Source organism: Ceratotherium simum, chromosome 21, assembly GCF_057802395.1.
Source record: "Ceratotherium simum simum isolate JZ-2026a chromosome 21, ASM5780239v1, whole genome shotgun sequence".
In the NCBI taxonomy this organism is placed as follows: domain Eukaryota; kingdom Metazoa; phylum Chordata; class Mammalia; order Perissodactyla; family Rhinocerotidae; genus Ceratotherium; species Ceratotherium simum.
Genome location: NC_141920.1, coordinates 38,918,224 through 38,934,060, shown reverse-complemented (window position 1 = coordinate 38,934,060; position 15,837 = coordinate 38,918,224).

The window sequence follows — 15,837 nt, the reverse complement described above, 5'->3', positions numbered from 1 at the left end:
GTACTCAATTGTATGGATGTGCCATTATTAGTTTATCCATTCACCAGATGATGAACTGGTTGTTTCCAGTTTTGAGTAATTATGAATAAAGCTGCTCTGAACTTTCACATACAGTGTAGGATCCCAAAAAGGAAATCCAACTCCAGTCTCGGGAAGGCGCGGACCCACAGACACAGGAGACCGAGCTTGATGCAAACGCACGAGGTTTTATTAAGCGGAGCTCCGGGTCGACACGTATCTCTCGCAGGAGACAGAGGGGTCGACCCCGAACCTTAAGGGGCAAGCTCTTTTATAGGATTCGGAAGCATAAAGCGGGAAAAGGTTGGCGCGGTCTTACATGATTGGCTAATTTAAAACATTTAAACAGTTACATTTTATGGCGCGAATTGCTATGGCGCGAAGCGATTATCAGGTTACACACACGCGTCCCCATCTGGACCCCCTCCACCCCGACCCTCCCAAACTTATCCCTCTGGAGCACTCTCTTGTTCTCAATTTTCCCCGAACAGTTTAGGGCGAGTCTTCTATGAATAGAGTCAGTCAGGATCGATAAACGCGTTCCCCCTTATACCAGGAATCCTTAGGGTGTGGAGGTGCCTGTCTCTAAGGTATTAACTTTTAAATTTTTAATATAATTTACTTCCTTCATTCCCCACTTCTTCTTTTGTCCCTAGTTCTAATCTTAGAACTTAGTTTTCGGTGTCTACTATCAGTGGCTCATTGCGTGGGAGAGCTTGGTAATGGCGTTGGAGCATCATAGCATGCACTGCATTGACCCTTTTTCTTATGAAAGCAGTAATTCTATTGAAAACACACGGTCCGAAGACCAAAAGTAGACAAAGAATCAGCAAGGGTCCTGCTAGGGAGGATAGTAAGGTCGTCATCCAGGGGGACTTAGTGAACCAGGATTCAAACCAGCTCTGTTGCGCCTCCCTGCTTTGCTGCCTCATGTCTAATCTTTTCTTTAATCTTTGCATTGAATCTCGGACTACCCCTGTGTGATCTGCATAGAAACAGCAGTCTTCTTTAAGGGCCGCACAAAGTCCTCCCTCTCTTAAAAACAGCAGATCTAATCCTCTTCTATTCTGGAGCACTACTTCAGACAGGGAGGTGAGGGACTCTTCTAATTTAGAGATGGACTGTTCTAAAGTCCTGAGGTCTTCATCTATAGCATTGCTCAAGGCAGTTAATCCCTTTCTCCTGTGACTAAGGTCAGAGTGCCAGTCCCTACGCCCTTGACAACTCCCAGTCCCAGGAGTACAGCCAGGGTGAGGGATACTGGTTCTCTTTTCCATAATCTGGATCTCTGGTCAAATTCATCCTCGAAACTATTGGCAGTATGATAATAAATTCTAGGCACCAACTGCACAAGCACGCAAAAATCTTGTGACGAATTGAATACGCTAGTTGAGATGCAGGGGGTTAGGCCCGTGGTGCAGGCCCACCACCTATTGGGTCCTGGTACCAAAAAATGACCAGGAGTAGTCGGAAGGCTGACTTCAACCTTATTACATAGAGCCTGGTAGCCCGGGGGAATTTTTCCTAAGCATAGTCCTGAACCGGTCCCCGACACATCCGTTAGGGTTAGCCGCCCTTCTTTGCCCCAAAGACAAGTCGTGTGGTCTGAGGTGTTATTATAGACCCCCATGGTGGCAATTCCTTCATAATAAGGGGGGCTGACCGCTAGGCATTGCCAGCATGATTCAGTCATTTCAGGGTTGGAATCATTCAAGGCGTAGTAAGCTCCCCATATTAAGTTAAACAGTCTGTGCCATCTTTGCTCAGTAGGTACTGCGGGAGGTGGCGTAGATGGTGGTCGCAGAGCAGATCTGGTGACCATATCTACGGTCCCATTTAGGGTTATGGATTTTACCTGGGGGGGTTTGGGGCTATTTAACCCTATCGGTCTGCTGGCGGGGGATTTTTGGGACAGAGGGGGCCTCTGATCGGCTAGGATCCCGTTTGGCCCTATTGGTCTGCTGGCGGGGGGTTCTATTTTTAATCTAATAGAGAAGGTCAGGCCATCATCGTACCGTTCTTTGTACAATCTTATTCCCCATGAATGACCATTCCCGATCCAGGTTTTAATTGTTTTTCCCTTCCCTGTGAACTGAATGGTTAAGGGGTGGCACCAGGTATTGCATTCTGAGCCCCGACTCATCTGGTGGCTATAATTTGCTCTAACCCTGATTAAATCCCAAGAAGAGGAGGGTTCCCAATAAGTAGTCCCACTGGTTTCACATCCCCAGTTTTTACAGTAGAAGTCTTCTTTGCCCCGCACCAGGAGTCAATTGAACGAGGTCTGTGGTGACCGGGGCACACGTAAAAGGAGTATGCCTTTAGTTTACCCTTGCGATGGGGGGAGTGGCATCCTCCGGCTTGTTTTGCCCCCCTTCGTCGACCCATGAAATCCCAGTCGGGGGGTCCTATAGCCAGTTTACAAAGGTCAGGGTGTAAGTCTGGCCACCATGTCCAAGGGGAAGCAGTTTTTTGGATTGACCAGGTTATATCTCCTACCTGGGAGACGACTTGCCACGTGAGCAGTTGAGGAGCGTGGGGATTAGGATTGGACGACCTGCTCGCCGTTCCCATGACGCAAACGCAGCTTAAGAGGGTTATCAGTCTTTTCCACCTTCCAGAGATCTGCTGCGTTCTGGGGTGCCTTCTTTACGTGTGTGGCGTGAACCCAAGAGGTTATACCGTCCACCTTGACTGCTGTGGGCGTAGTGAGGAGCACCACGTAGGGCCCCTTCCAACGTGGCTCTAATGACCCCGTCTGATGTCGTCTCACAAGGACAGAGTCCCCAACCTGGAATTGGTGCGGGATGAGCAGATCACCAGGCTGGTAGGCCTCTTTTAGCTGGTTCCAGATGTCGCGCCTGACGGCCTCGAGTGCTTTCAAGCGGGCTTCTGCCATAAAGCTGCTGCCGTCGGTGTACCAATTAGGGGCCCCAGCCCATGGCTTATCCGGCAGATCGGGTCGGGTCCCCGTTTCTGATGCCAAAATGTCGCCGCATTGGTGAACAGGTATTTCATCATCTGCTTCGGGCAGTAGTGTGGCCGGGTTTAAGATGGCCGGTAGGGCGAAGGTAATTCTCTCAGTTAGGAGCAGACTTTGGTAGTGAGTCATCCGGGCGTTAGTCATCCATCGATCTGGAGGCTGTCTGATAATGCTTTCTAAGGCATGGGGGGCTACTACGGTTATCTGTTGGCCCAGAGTTAACTTATCTGCATCTTTTACCAGCTGGGCAGTGGCGGCAATTGCCCTTAAGCAGGAGGGCCATCCACTGGCTACCGGATCCAGTTTTTTTGATAGATATGCGACTGGGCGCTTCCAGGGCCCAAGGGCTTGAGTTAGGACTCCCCGGGCGATTCCCTTTCTTTCATCTACATACAAGGTGAAGGGCTTGGTCAAATCTGGTAGGGCCAACGCGGGTGCCTCTAATAATGCCCGTTTTAGAGTCTCAAAAGCCTTCTGGTGCTCTAGAGTCCAGACAAAGTTCCCACTTTCCTTAGTCAATGGGTACAGTGGAGCAGCCAGGGTAGCAAACCCAGGGATCCACAATCGGCAGAAGCCGGCTGTCCCCAGGAATTCCCTTACCTGGCGAGCAGAGGTTGGGGCCGGAATCTGGGTCACAGTCTTTTTCCGTGCGTCGGTTAACCACCTTTGGCCGTCCTTTAGTGTGTAGCCTAAGTAGACTACTTTTTCCTGGCACAACTGTGCCTTTTTTTTCGACGCCCGGTATCCCACCTCACCCAACTCGGCCAGGAGGCGCTTGGTCCCTTCTTCACAGTCTCCCGGGGTTTCCGCCGCCAATAGTAGATCATCTACATACTGTAAAAGAGTCACTTGAGGGTTTTTAACCCTATAATCAGCCAAGTCCCTGTGGAGGGCTTCATCAAACAGGGTAGGGGAGTTTTTATAACCTTGAGGTAGTCTCGTCCAAGTCAGTTGTCCAACGATCCCCATATCAGGGTCGCGCCACTCGAAAGCAAAAAGTAATTGGCTTTTTGGGTGAAGCCGTAGGCAGAAGAATGCATCTTTCAGGTCCAAGACAGTGTACCATTTTCGTGATGGGGGGAGGGAGCTGAGTAGGTTATATGGGTTTGGCACGGTAGGGTGTAAATCCTGCACTCTCTTATTTACCTCTCTCAAATCCTGGACCAGCCTATAATCATTAGTTCCAGGCTTCTTTACAGGCAGGAGGGGGGTGTTCCAAGGGGACTGGCAAGGAACTAAGATTCCTTGTTGGAGCAGCCTCTGAATATGGGGGCGGATTCCTTCTCTGTCCTCTTTGCTTATTGGGTATTGACGCACCCTTATCGGGAGGGCTCCGGCCTTAAGATCTATCACGACTGTGGGAATTCTCGTAGCCGTCCCTAGTCCCGCGGTTTCAGCCCATGCCGTTGGAAATTCGATCAGCCACTTATCGGTATTGAGCCGAGCTCTAGGCTTAGGCTGCTGATGGAGCCGATATTCTTCCTCTAGCTCCAGGGCCAATATCATGGTGGTGGGTGCGGACCAGGATACTGTAGGCCGAGGTTGAGCAAAATCTATTTGAGCTTTCAGTTTGGTTAAAAGGTCTCGACCTAGCAACGGGGTCGGGCATTCAGGAATCACTAGGAAGGAATGGGACACCCTTCCTTTCCCCAAGTCCACTGTCCGGGAAGTAGTCCATGAGTATTGTTTCTGCCCAGTGGCTCCAACAACCAGAGTTTTTTTAGTTTTTAATTTCCCCAAAGGTTGCTTCAGTACTGAATATTCAGCCCCAGTATCAATCAGAAAACTCATAGGGGTCCCCTCAACAGTTAGGGTTACCCTAGGCTCGGGGAGGGGGCCCGAGCCCCGTCCCCGCTATTCTTCGTCCTCTCCTAAAGACAACACCTTGGGTGTGGCCCTTTTCTTGGGGCATTCCCTTGCCCAGTGTCCTCTCTCCTTACAATAGGCACATTGATCCTTGTCCAAGGGTTGCCGTCTGCGTGAGCCTGGTCGTGGGGCGTTGCCCAGGTTCCCTGACTGTCTGTGATCTGGCCCTGTCGCTTTTATCACTGCGGCCAGTATTTTAGTTAGTTTTTTTTCTCGTCTCCTGTCTCTCCTGTCTTCCCTCTCCTCAGCCTCCCTTCTCTCTCTCTCGCTTTTCCTCTTCACTCTCCCTTTTATGATACACCTTTTCAGCCTCCTTTATTACGTCCCGCAGGTCGTAGTCTTGCAGCCCCTCTAGCCTTTGTAATCTCCTCTTTATATCTGGGGCTGACTGTCCAATAAAGGCCATAATGACAGAGGCCTTCTGCCCTTCCGAGGACGGATCAAAGGGCGTGTACCTGCGATAAGCCTCCATCAATCGTTCCAGAAAAACGGAGGGGAGTTCAGTGGGTCCTTGCTGAATATCTCTTACCTTAGCCAAATTGGTGGCCGCCTTGCGGCTCCCCGGAGACCCGCCACCAGAGCCCGGCGGTAAACGGACAGCGACTCCCTACCTTCAGCCGTGTTATAGTCCCAGTTGGGTCGGTTGTGCGGAAACCCTTCTTCCGCCTCAGCTATCGTTGCCGGCTGCCCGTTGGTGCCTCGGATGTTCTTTCTTGCTTCCTGTGTGATTCTTTCTCTCTCCTCCGTGGTGAAGAGTGCCTGTAAGAGCTGTTGACAGTCATCCCAAGTGGGCTGATGGGAAAACATTAGGGACTCTATCAGGGCGGTTAATCCGGCGGGGTTTTCTGAAAAGGGGGGATGGTTATTTTTCCAGTTATACAGGTCTGAGGAAGAGAAAGGCCAGTACTGGAGGGGTGACAGCTGGTTGGGCCCCGCAGGAGCTCCATACTCTCTTAGCAGGAGCGCCACCGTGGTATCAGGCCCGTCCGGAGTGGCTCCGCGGCGGCTTCGGGTTCCAGCGGAGGGGCTGGAGCCAGTCGCCCTCCATCCTGATTGCGATCCTGGAGCGGGGGAAGGGTAAGGGGGAGGCGAGAAAGGGGGCCATTCGGGAGGAGGCTCAATCTCAGGGTAGACCCCGGGGGGGGCCGAAGGGGTCTCCGACTCCGCTGTTCGAGTTGATTTCGATTTTTGCCGTGTCTCCGCATCCTGCAGCGCCAGGACTCGGGGGCTTAGTTTTTCTGCTTTTACCCATGGCTTAACCCACGGGAGTGGGTTCTGCACCAGATCCTGCCACACTGTAATATATGGTCGTTGGTCAGGATGGGACCCCGGTCTCTCCTGGAAAACAATAGCCCTCACCGCGAGGATAACAGTTAGATTAAACGTCCCCTCAGGGGGCCAACCCACATTGAGGGAGGGCCACTCAGAGGTGCAAAAAGTCTGCCAACGCCCTTTTTTTATTTCTACTGACAAATCGTGCGCTCTCGCTCTCACTTCAGTCCAGTGGTCTAAGGTCAAAGAGAGGGGGGTCGTCATAGTCTGTCCCATCCCGTCAAATGAGGTCCACGTAACGAACAAAAACAGAACAATGAACATCAAAAACACAGCAAGACATAAACAACTTTGCCCGGTTGGTGTCTGTACAAGCCAACCGAAGGCGGTTTCAGACGGGAGGGGTTTTCGTGTCCTCCCTGGGAAAAAGAGTGCCGTTTCTTTTTCTACCTGAAAGGGGGTAGTCAGGCTTTCCTGACTCCCCTTGTCCCTTGGGGCGTCCCCCAGGGTTGCAGCCTGCAGTTCCCAGCACGTCTGCCACTGCAGCCGCTCGGCCCTCACGGCCCGAAGCGGCGGCTGCCCAGATACCGAGACCAAAGCAATGCTTCGCGGCGCCGCACACACTCACACACCCAGTCACTCAGGCTTACCTCCAAGGGGTCTTCGGAGTCTGGGGTGACCGCGCAGATCCCGGACGAGCCCCCAAATGTAGGATCCCAAAAAGGAAATCCAACTCCAGTCTCGGGAAGGCGCGGACCCACAGACACAGGAGACCGAGCTTGATGCAAACGCACGAGGTTTTATTAAGCGGAGCTCCGGGTCGACACGTATCTCTCGCAGGAGACAGAGGGGTCGACCCCGAACCTTAAGGGGCAAGCTCTTTTATAGGATTCGGAAGCATAAAGCGGGAAAAGGTTGGCGCGGTCTTACATGATTGGCTAATTTAAAACATTTAAACAGTTACATTTTATGGCGCGAATTGCTATGGCGCGAAGCGATTATCAGGTTACACACACGCGTCCCCATCTGGACCCCCTCCACCCCGACCCTCCCAAACTTATCCCTCTGGAGCACTCTCTTGTTCTCAATTTTCCCCGAACAGTTTAGGGCGAGTCTTCTATGAATAGAGTCAGTCAAGATCGATAAACGTTCCCCCTTATACCAGGAATCCTTAGGGTGTGGAGGTGCCTGTCTCTAAGGTATTAACTTTTAAATTTTTAATATAATTTACTTCCTTCAACAGGTCTTTCTGTCAACGTTTCACTTTTCTTGGGTAAATACCTAGGAATGGAATGGTTGGGTCATACGATAAGTGTATATTTAACATAATAAGAAACTGTCAAACTGTTTTCCAAAGCGGCTGTTCTATTTTACATTTCCATCAGCAAGTATGAGAGTTCCGATTGCTCCGCATCATTGCTGGACACTCTGTATTGTCAGTCTTTCTTTCTTTTTAATGTTAGACATTCTAATGAGTATGTAGTATCTCATTGTAGATTTAATTTGAATTTTTGTGATGATTAATGATATTGAGCATCTTTTCATGTTCTTATTGGCCAATCATATATGTTATTTTGTAAAGTGTCCATTCAAATCTTTTACCAATTTTTAAGTTAGATGTTTTCTCTTCTTGTTATCGAGCTGTAAGAGTTCCCTGTATATTCTAGATACAAGTCATTTGTTAGATATGTTTAGCAAATATTTTCTCCCAGTTTGTGGCTTGCCTTTGCATTTTCTTAACAGTGTCTTTCAAAGAACAGACATTTTGCTTGTCTGTTTTTAACATTTACAATTTCATTTTGCTCTCAAAGAGTCTTATTACCTAGATGAGTCTGGTATTGTTTTAATATTTTAGAGATAAGAAGCCCCACAGATTCATTGCCTTGTTCAAAGGCATATTGCTGGTCAGCAATAATGTCAATATGAGACCTTCAGTCTTCTGATTCTAGATCTGTACAGAATTTGAATGTGCCAACTCAGAAGCAATTCAGGGATTTACCCTCTTGAATGGCATCTTAAGGGAGACCTGCTTTATATGTGATCTACTCCCTGGCAGATGGAGGATTTCAAGGCTCTAGCATAAATTTGTATTCCAACTGTGGCTGTCCTCCCACCCACCAAGGGAGATGTGGAGAAAGAACAGCAGCTACCAGCAGCTTCAAATTCCTTCAAGCTGAAAGCTATTTATTAAACCTGACAAATGATGGCAGAGCAAGATCGTGTGCCCTCTCATCTCCTCTGACCTCCCATCAACTTCAGTTCTCTTCTCAGACTTTTAAAAATCGCTTTTTAATGATATCCATAATTCATGAAAAGAAACGATAAAATCAAAACATATTACCACTGGCTTATAAACGCCAGTGCTATTAATTATTAACAGCCCAAGAAGGAAGTTAGGAATGATCCCAAAGGTGAGAGAGATGAAGGCATTAGTGGGAAAAAAAAAAAGTTGATTGGACACCTTTGTGCCCAAAGGTTTCCAATTCGTACCATGCATATTAAATGGGAATTTAATTTCTTTTCTCAAGGAGCAAGCAGAAATTCAGCTAAAATTGGGGTCTTAGCAATTGTCTAATGAAAAGCCCTCATGCCACAGATGGAAAAAACTTGAAGGCCAAAGCAGGGCCTGCCTTGTGTTACAAGACAGCTACGATAGAGCTAGCAGCGAAACATGTTTCTCTTCACTGCCAGTTCTTGTTCTCTAACTCTGCCTCTTTCAATGCCACACTTGACATCAAGGGAGGATGACAAATGTTTTCCAAAATAAAGAGACTCATTGTTTGCAAAGCCTAAGAATCAGTTCCCACTTTTATTGTTCCAAAGCTCATGGCCACTTCTGCAATGCAAATAGAATCCCTCCCTCCTCCACTAGAGACTGCAAATGAAGAACCAGCCTGCACAGGTGGGGCAGATCTAACAGTGATTTACCCAAAGAATATCAATGTCCTCAGTCCCCCCCAGCACCTGGAATTTCTCCTTAGGGGCATAGAGCCTGCTCAGTCTTCAGAAATCCCCAACTAGGATATGAATGCTGTGGGAACTTGGGACAGTTGATTCTCTGAGACTCACTTTCTTCATCTGCAAAATGGGGCAAATGATATTATCAGGTTGCCCCATCAGGTTGTTCTGAGAATTAAATGAGATGATGCACTAAAGATCTGAACACAGATAGAAGGTTAGTTGAAGATAATTGGGAACTAGATGAAAGCCTGGGAGGGAAGAGAGACACCCAAGAGGCCTGGAGAGGGCAAGGGGTGCGTGACTAAACCAAAATTCACTACAGCCTCCTATAACAATTTTGCCGTGAACTATGGTCTTGGAGAGTAAATAAAAAGAGAAATACAGAATGCTATGAAAGGTTAAAAGACAATCCTTCCACTGAAAGAATTGCTCCTGTTCCTCATGAGGACAGGTTCAGGAAGGTCTGTGAGGTGGCTCCCAGCTCTCCTACATTTTCTGACTGGAAGGAAAGGAGTTGAATAAAGAGGGGAGCTCTAAACTCTGCAGGGGGCACTGAATACTCTTGTCTCTAGGACCCTCTGGTCAGCCAAATCATGCAATTTATTCTCTTATTTTAATCAAAAGGACTTATTTTAATGATGCTTCTATCATTTTTTCCCCTCGACATTTGAATTCCACCAGAATTCTAGAGAAGAATATATTATTCAACCTAAGGCATTTGTTTTCATTTGAGAGTAGAGAAAAATAGAAATTTCAGAGACGATAGCCATGAGTGGCTCTTTTAGTCAGAGAGAAAGGAAAAGTCTTTTGGAGAAAACATCTGCTCTCCTCAGAGGCTAATGTTCTTCCCCATCAGCTGCTCCTTCCCTCTCCAGCAACATCAGCACCATCTCGCATGTCTTCCCACCCAAATCCTGCTCTCGTGGTGTGCCCACAAGATGCCAGTATTCTGCTTAGGTGGGTTTCAATTGTATAAAGAATTTAGAACGTTGGCTTGTAACCCAGATAGCATATACCTCACCCCTTTTCTTTTCTTCCAGCCCAAAGGCAAGATTAAGCCCAGGACTTTCCAACAGGATCTTAGCTCTAAGAGGCAGAAGATTGAGATGTCAGAAGGACTTTCTGAAAGCAACAGGCTTTCACTTCTAGCCACGCTATGATACCCTCTTCGATTTTCATTTTAAAAAGTCAAAAATGCATTAGATTTTTTTTCTCTTCATTGGCTCTATTTTGATTTTGAAAAGTACACAAATACGTAATAGCACTTTTTTCTTATTCCTATCATAAATAGTTTATATTTTAGGAAGAAAAGACGATCACAACTAATCACCAATAAATAGACACAAGTGTCCATTTGGGACTAGACACTCCCACCCCCAAGAACCCCCAGCATGCCCCAGTTTCTGTGGGAGGTCTGGCATGACTGAGAAAGATGCTTACACTCTAGGGGTATTATATACTGGGCTTTGGATCTCAGCGATTTCTACAGTAACTCCAAGATGGATTGTGCCTTCTATTTTTGGATTCACATTGGGAAGCCAATTAAATTAAAAGGCTATTCATTTCACTATATTTGTCTCCAGGCTGCTCAGATAGAAATGTAAATGACTTCTATTGAGTGAGTTTTCTGCCTCAAAGACAATGAGATTGTAACATCAAGCCTTGTGTACTTCAAAGGCTAATCTGCATTACGGGGAGAAACACACACGATGGCTTCTTTCACAAACTTGATTTAAAACTTATCCTAAATGAAAAGGCAGTCAGCTTCTATGGCCACTCACAGGTCCTTAGTGCAGTGGTCGAAAATGGGTCTGTGTTTACTGAAACAGACACAACTGGGAAGAAGACACATTTTTTTCCAGCTTAACTCAGAAAAGTGGAGAAATGACAGAGCCTAAATATGGCAAATATAAACCATAAATATGGCTTCCTTGATGTTGTGTTCATTCACAACTGCAGGTAGCCTTGCATAGAAAACAGCTGCCAGCTTCTTCTGAGCTTCAAATCCTACAAAATAGAGACAATCCGCTGACCCAATAGCTCAAACCAAAGGTCCAGAAATGAGTTGTGCTGACCTGACCAGCCTGACTTTTAAGCACGGTTGACTTAACCCATGGGGGCCCACTGTGAAGTTATGGGTGGGGATCTGCCTGAATGCGACATTAAGGGTTCTTGAGAAAGGATGGGTGGGGAGTGGACAGTGGAGAGCTGACCCCACATGTTTACTACATGTCTGCATGGGTGGAAAGAGCCTTTCAAAAATGGGTTAATTGGTGGCTTGTCCAACAAAAGAACTAGAAGCAACTTGAATTTGCAATTTTTTCTTTAAAACATGTGTGGGATGTGGGACATAGTATAACTGTCCTCCAGTAGTCCTTGTACAGAAGTAATTTCAATTTTGAACAGAAAGCAACAGGACTTTCAAACTAGCCAATAGTTTACAGTCTACAAAATAACAGCCTGCAACCTGACATTTGTAGATCATTTCGCGGCCTGGCCAGCCCAAATTGAAACTTGCCCATCAACAATGGCAGATGAAATGTTAGGTTGCCTCTAATGGCAGGGCTACCAAGGTCTCAGTGATGGAGAGGATGTGAATTCTGATGGCTGTCGTGCCTTCATTACAGCTTATCAAGACCCATCTGGCAGGATGTTATAAGCAGAAGGAAATTTGAGACAACAAAAATGTCTCAATGTTTATGAAAGTCCAAAACTATTTCCTAGAAAATAGAGCAAACTGAAAATCACTTGACTTTATCTTCACTTTCACGAAAAAAAAAAATCCACATTTGAGGACAATTCAACTCAGTCTTTGAAATCCATATCCATTTAGACATGATGGGAAGGAAAGAAGGGAGGAAAAGAGGGAAGACGGAAAGGAAAAAGGAAGGGAGGGAGGAAAGGTTGGTACACAGAGCCCAGAATGTGAAGAACAATTTGACCATCTGGGTAACCTGCCTCTCAATTCAAAATACACACTGTTTTTTTTCCTCATAAAATGGAGCAAATACAAACCAAATACAAATCTTCTATCATGTAAAATCTCCTTTGAAAAGTCTGCTGTTTTTTGGCAAGTGCCCCAAATAGTAAATTGAATCAAAATGAACAGGCAGTTTTTGATTCTATTGTATTCCCACTATTCCCTATAAAAAGCAAAGCCATCAAAAAATGCAAGCAAACATGTACCAGAATGTTCATAGCAGGTCTATTCATAATAGCCAAACACTGGAAACAACCCAAATGTTCATCAGGAATAGGATGGATAAATAAATTGTTGCATATTCATACAATAGAATATTAGCAATGAGAATAAACAAAGTACAATGACATGCAACAATATGAGAAGATCTCACAAGCATAACGTTTAACAAAAGAAACCAGATGCAATGGAATACTTGTTATATGATTCCATTTATATTAACGTTCAAAAACAGGCAACGAATTTATGGTGATGAAAGCCAGACAAGTGGATACCACTGGGGAAGGGGACATGTGGGAACCCCTGGAGTGTTTGTCATGTTCTATTTCTTGATTTGAATGATGAATAGACTTTGTGAAAATTCGTCAATCTGCACGAGTATGGTTGTGCATGTTTCTGCATGTATGTTTTACTTCAATAAAAAGTTCACTTGAAAGTGCATATGGTATGAGCAAACTTTGGGGGGGTGATGGAAATGTGCTATATTTCAACCGCGATGGTGGTTACATGACCATGTACATTCTTTAAAACTCACCAAACTGTATACTTAAAATTGGTGAATTTTATATACATAATTCTACTCTCTCTACACCAAATCAATTTGAGAACAATTCAGAACAAAAGCAACATCATGCATTTATTCCTGAGTTTTATTTTGCAGGAGAAACAAAAAAATCAATGGCTTAAATGCTTAACTGTTTATAAAGTATTAGAATATAAGTCCTTGAAGGCAGAGGCCCTATTTATATACGAATCTTAGTACTAGCCAGTTGGAAAACTGAAGCTAGGGATTCTCATTGCAATTCTAATTCATAAGCCTCTAAATTTCTCCCTGTGTCACTAATGTGCTTGTATCAGCACATTATTGTGACTGTGCACAATAATGCTGCCAAATGAACAACCACAAAAACTCGTTTATTGCTCGTGCATCTGGAGTCAGCTAGGGGCTGGCTGGGCATCTCTGCTAATATTCCAGGGCTTGCTCCCATGCCTAGCATTAGGCTAGCTACTGGCTGATATAATTTGGCCACAAATGGAATGACTGGGGCAACTTAACGTGGCTGTGATCCTCCAAGATGGTCCCCAATGATGCTCACGTCCCAGTATTCATGCCCTTGTGCAGTCCCCTCCCATATAAAATAGAGCTGTCCCGTATAACTAATAGGATATTCCAAAGATGACACAGTCATTCCAAGGCTTGGTCACAAAAGACATTGTAGCTTCTGCCTTGCTCACTTGGATCACTCAGCTAAGTGGAAGCCAGACACCATGTCATGAAGACACACAATCAGCCCTATGGAGAGATTCACATGGTGAGGAACCAAGGCCTCACTCAACATCCAGCACCAACTTGCCAGACACATGGGTGAGGCATCTTGGAAGTGGACTCTCCAACCCTAGCCAAGCCTTCATATGACCATAACCCCTGAGCCAAAACCCTAAGCCAGAAGCAACCAGCTAAGCCACTTCTGAATTCCTAAACCACAGAAACTCTGAAAGATAATACATGCTTATTGTCTTATGCTGCAAAGTTTTGGGATAATTTGTTATATGGTCATAGATAACTAATATATTTGACTCTACCATGTAGCTCTCATCATTCAATAGGCTACCCCAGATACATTCTCATGGTGATAGTAGAGATGCAAGAGAGCAAGTGAAGACATGCGAGCACTTTTCAAATCTCTACTTGTATCACGTCTCCTAAGATCCTTTTTGCCAAATTAAGTCAAATGACTTAGTTCAGAGTGGTGGGGTAGGGCAAGATTAGATTGCCTACTGTGGGAAGGCCCTGCAAATTCATATGGCAAAGAGCATGGTTGGTGGCTTTAAAATGTGTCCACAAATTCTCTGACACTACCCCATTCAAAAGGCAGAGCCTATTTCCCCTCCCCTTGAATGTGGGCAGGACTTAGTGACTCATTTCTAATGAATAGAATGTGGTGAAAGTGATGGTGTGTGACTGCCCAGGCTAGGTCATAAAAAGGATAGCTTCTGCCTGGCTCACTCGCTCTCTCTCTCTCTCTTTCTTTCTCTCATGGATTTCTTGCTCTGGGGGAAGCCAGCCACTTGTCATGAAGATAGCCAAGCAGACCTATAGAGAAATCTATGCGGAAAAGAACTGAGGCCAACTATCAACAACCAGAACCAAGTTGCCACCATGATGAAGGTGGGTCCTCCAGTCCAAGCCAAGACTTCAGATGACTGCCACCCCAGCCCACATCTCAAGTGCAACTAAGACCCTAAGCCACTCCTGAATATTCCTGACCCACAGAAACCGTGAGAGATAAAGTTTCATTGTTGTTGTAAGCCACTAAGTTATGACATAATTTATTATGCAGCAATCAATAACTAATACAAGGAAAGATGAGGAATTAGAGCTTTTTTTTTAGCTACAGGTTCAGGATTCTTAGTTGCAAACAACAGGATCCATTCTAGCTAGTTTAAGAAGAAAAGAAGCATATTAAAGAGTATTGAAGAAACTCCAGGAGGGCCAGAGCATCAAGTCTCGGGGCTACAAAGGCAACAACAATGCCCAAAGCACAGGGTACCTCTGCTCCAGCCAGGACCCCATTTCCACTGAATCTGGATTAAGATACCTCAGATTGCACTACTTAAGTTGGTAGCCAGATGCCAGACCACCATCAATATCCTAGAAAGCTGGATGCCTTCACCACCCCCTCACCAAAATGGAATCTGTGAAGTTCTAGCTTCGTCTCGCTGCTCTTTTCCGGTCAGAAGTCCTGTACAGGTGCATATGATTGGTGGAGTCTATCTGCAAGGGAGGATGGGGAAAAAATGAGTTGTCAGCTCTATTCTTGGGGAGGTGTTATTCATAAGATAGGAAATAGGTAACAGGAAGGGTGTTCAAATGGTGGAGTAGCTAGGAAAATTGATGAATGCTCATTTCTTGTCCCCATATAAAATCATCAGTACATTACTAAAATATAGATAATTAGAGACACTATTGACATGTATTCCTATTTCCTGAAAATCAAATTGGTAAATGAATTTCATTTCCAGTACCATTTCCAATCAGTTGTTAATGACTGCCTAGAGTTACGTGCTAAGACGAACCCTAGGCTCAGTTGGAAAAAGATCTGGGATCGAGTTGTAATGATGCCGTGTGTGCCACATATTTGGGTTAAATAATAGGTACCTTCAAAAATAAATGTCCTCAGTCTCTGTATTTTCTCTCCTTCCCTACAAGGAGGGTCTGGAAACACCCCATGAACTTTCATAATTGTTTAAGTTAAACCTGCTCCCACTAACCAAACCCTCTTTTAGTCATCTTTCTGAAATGACATGCAAGCCAATCTACATCCTCATAGTACCACTCCAGTACGTGGTAGCACCCAGATACATACAACAGCTCCTCTGGCTGAATATGGCCTCCTGTTCTGTCTCTTCCTCACCTCCCTCACCCTCATGTCATCCTCTGCGGGATCCCTCAAGAACCCCAAATTCCACAAGACTCAGTTTGAATATCCCTGACCTATACCACTGGTATGACTACCTCTTTACCTCCCAGGGCTTG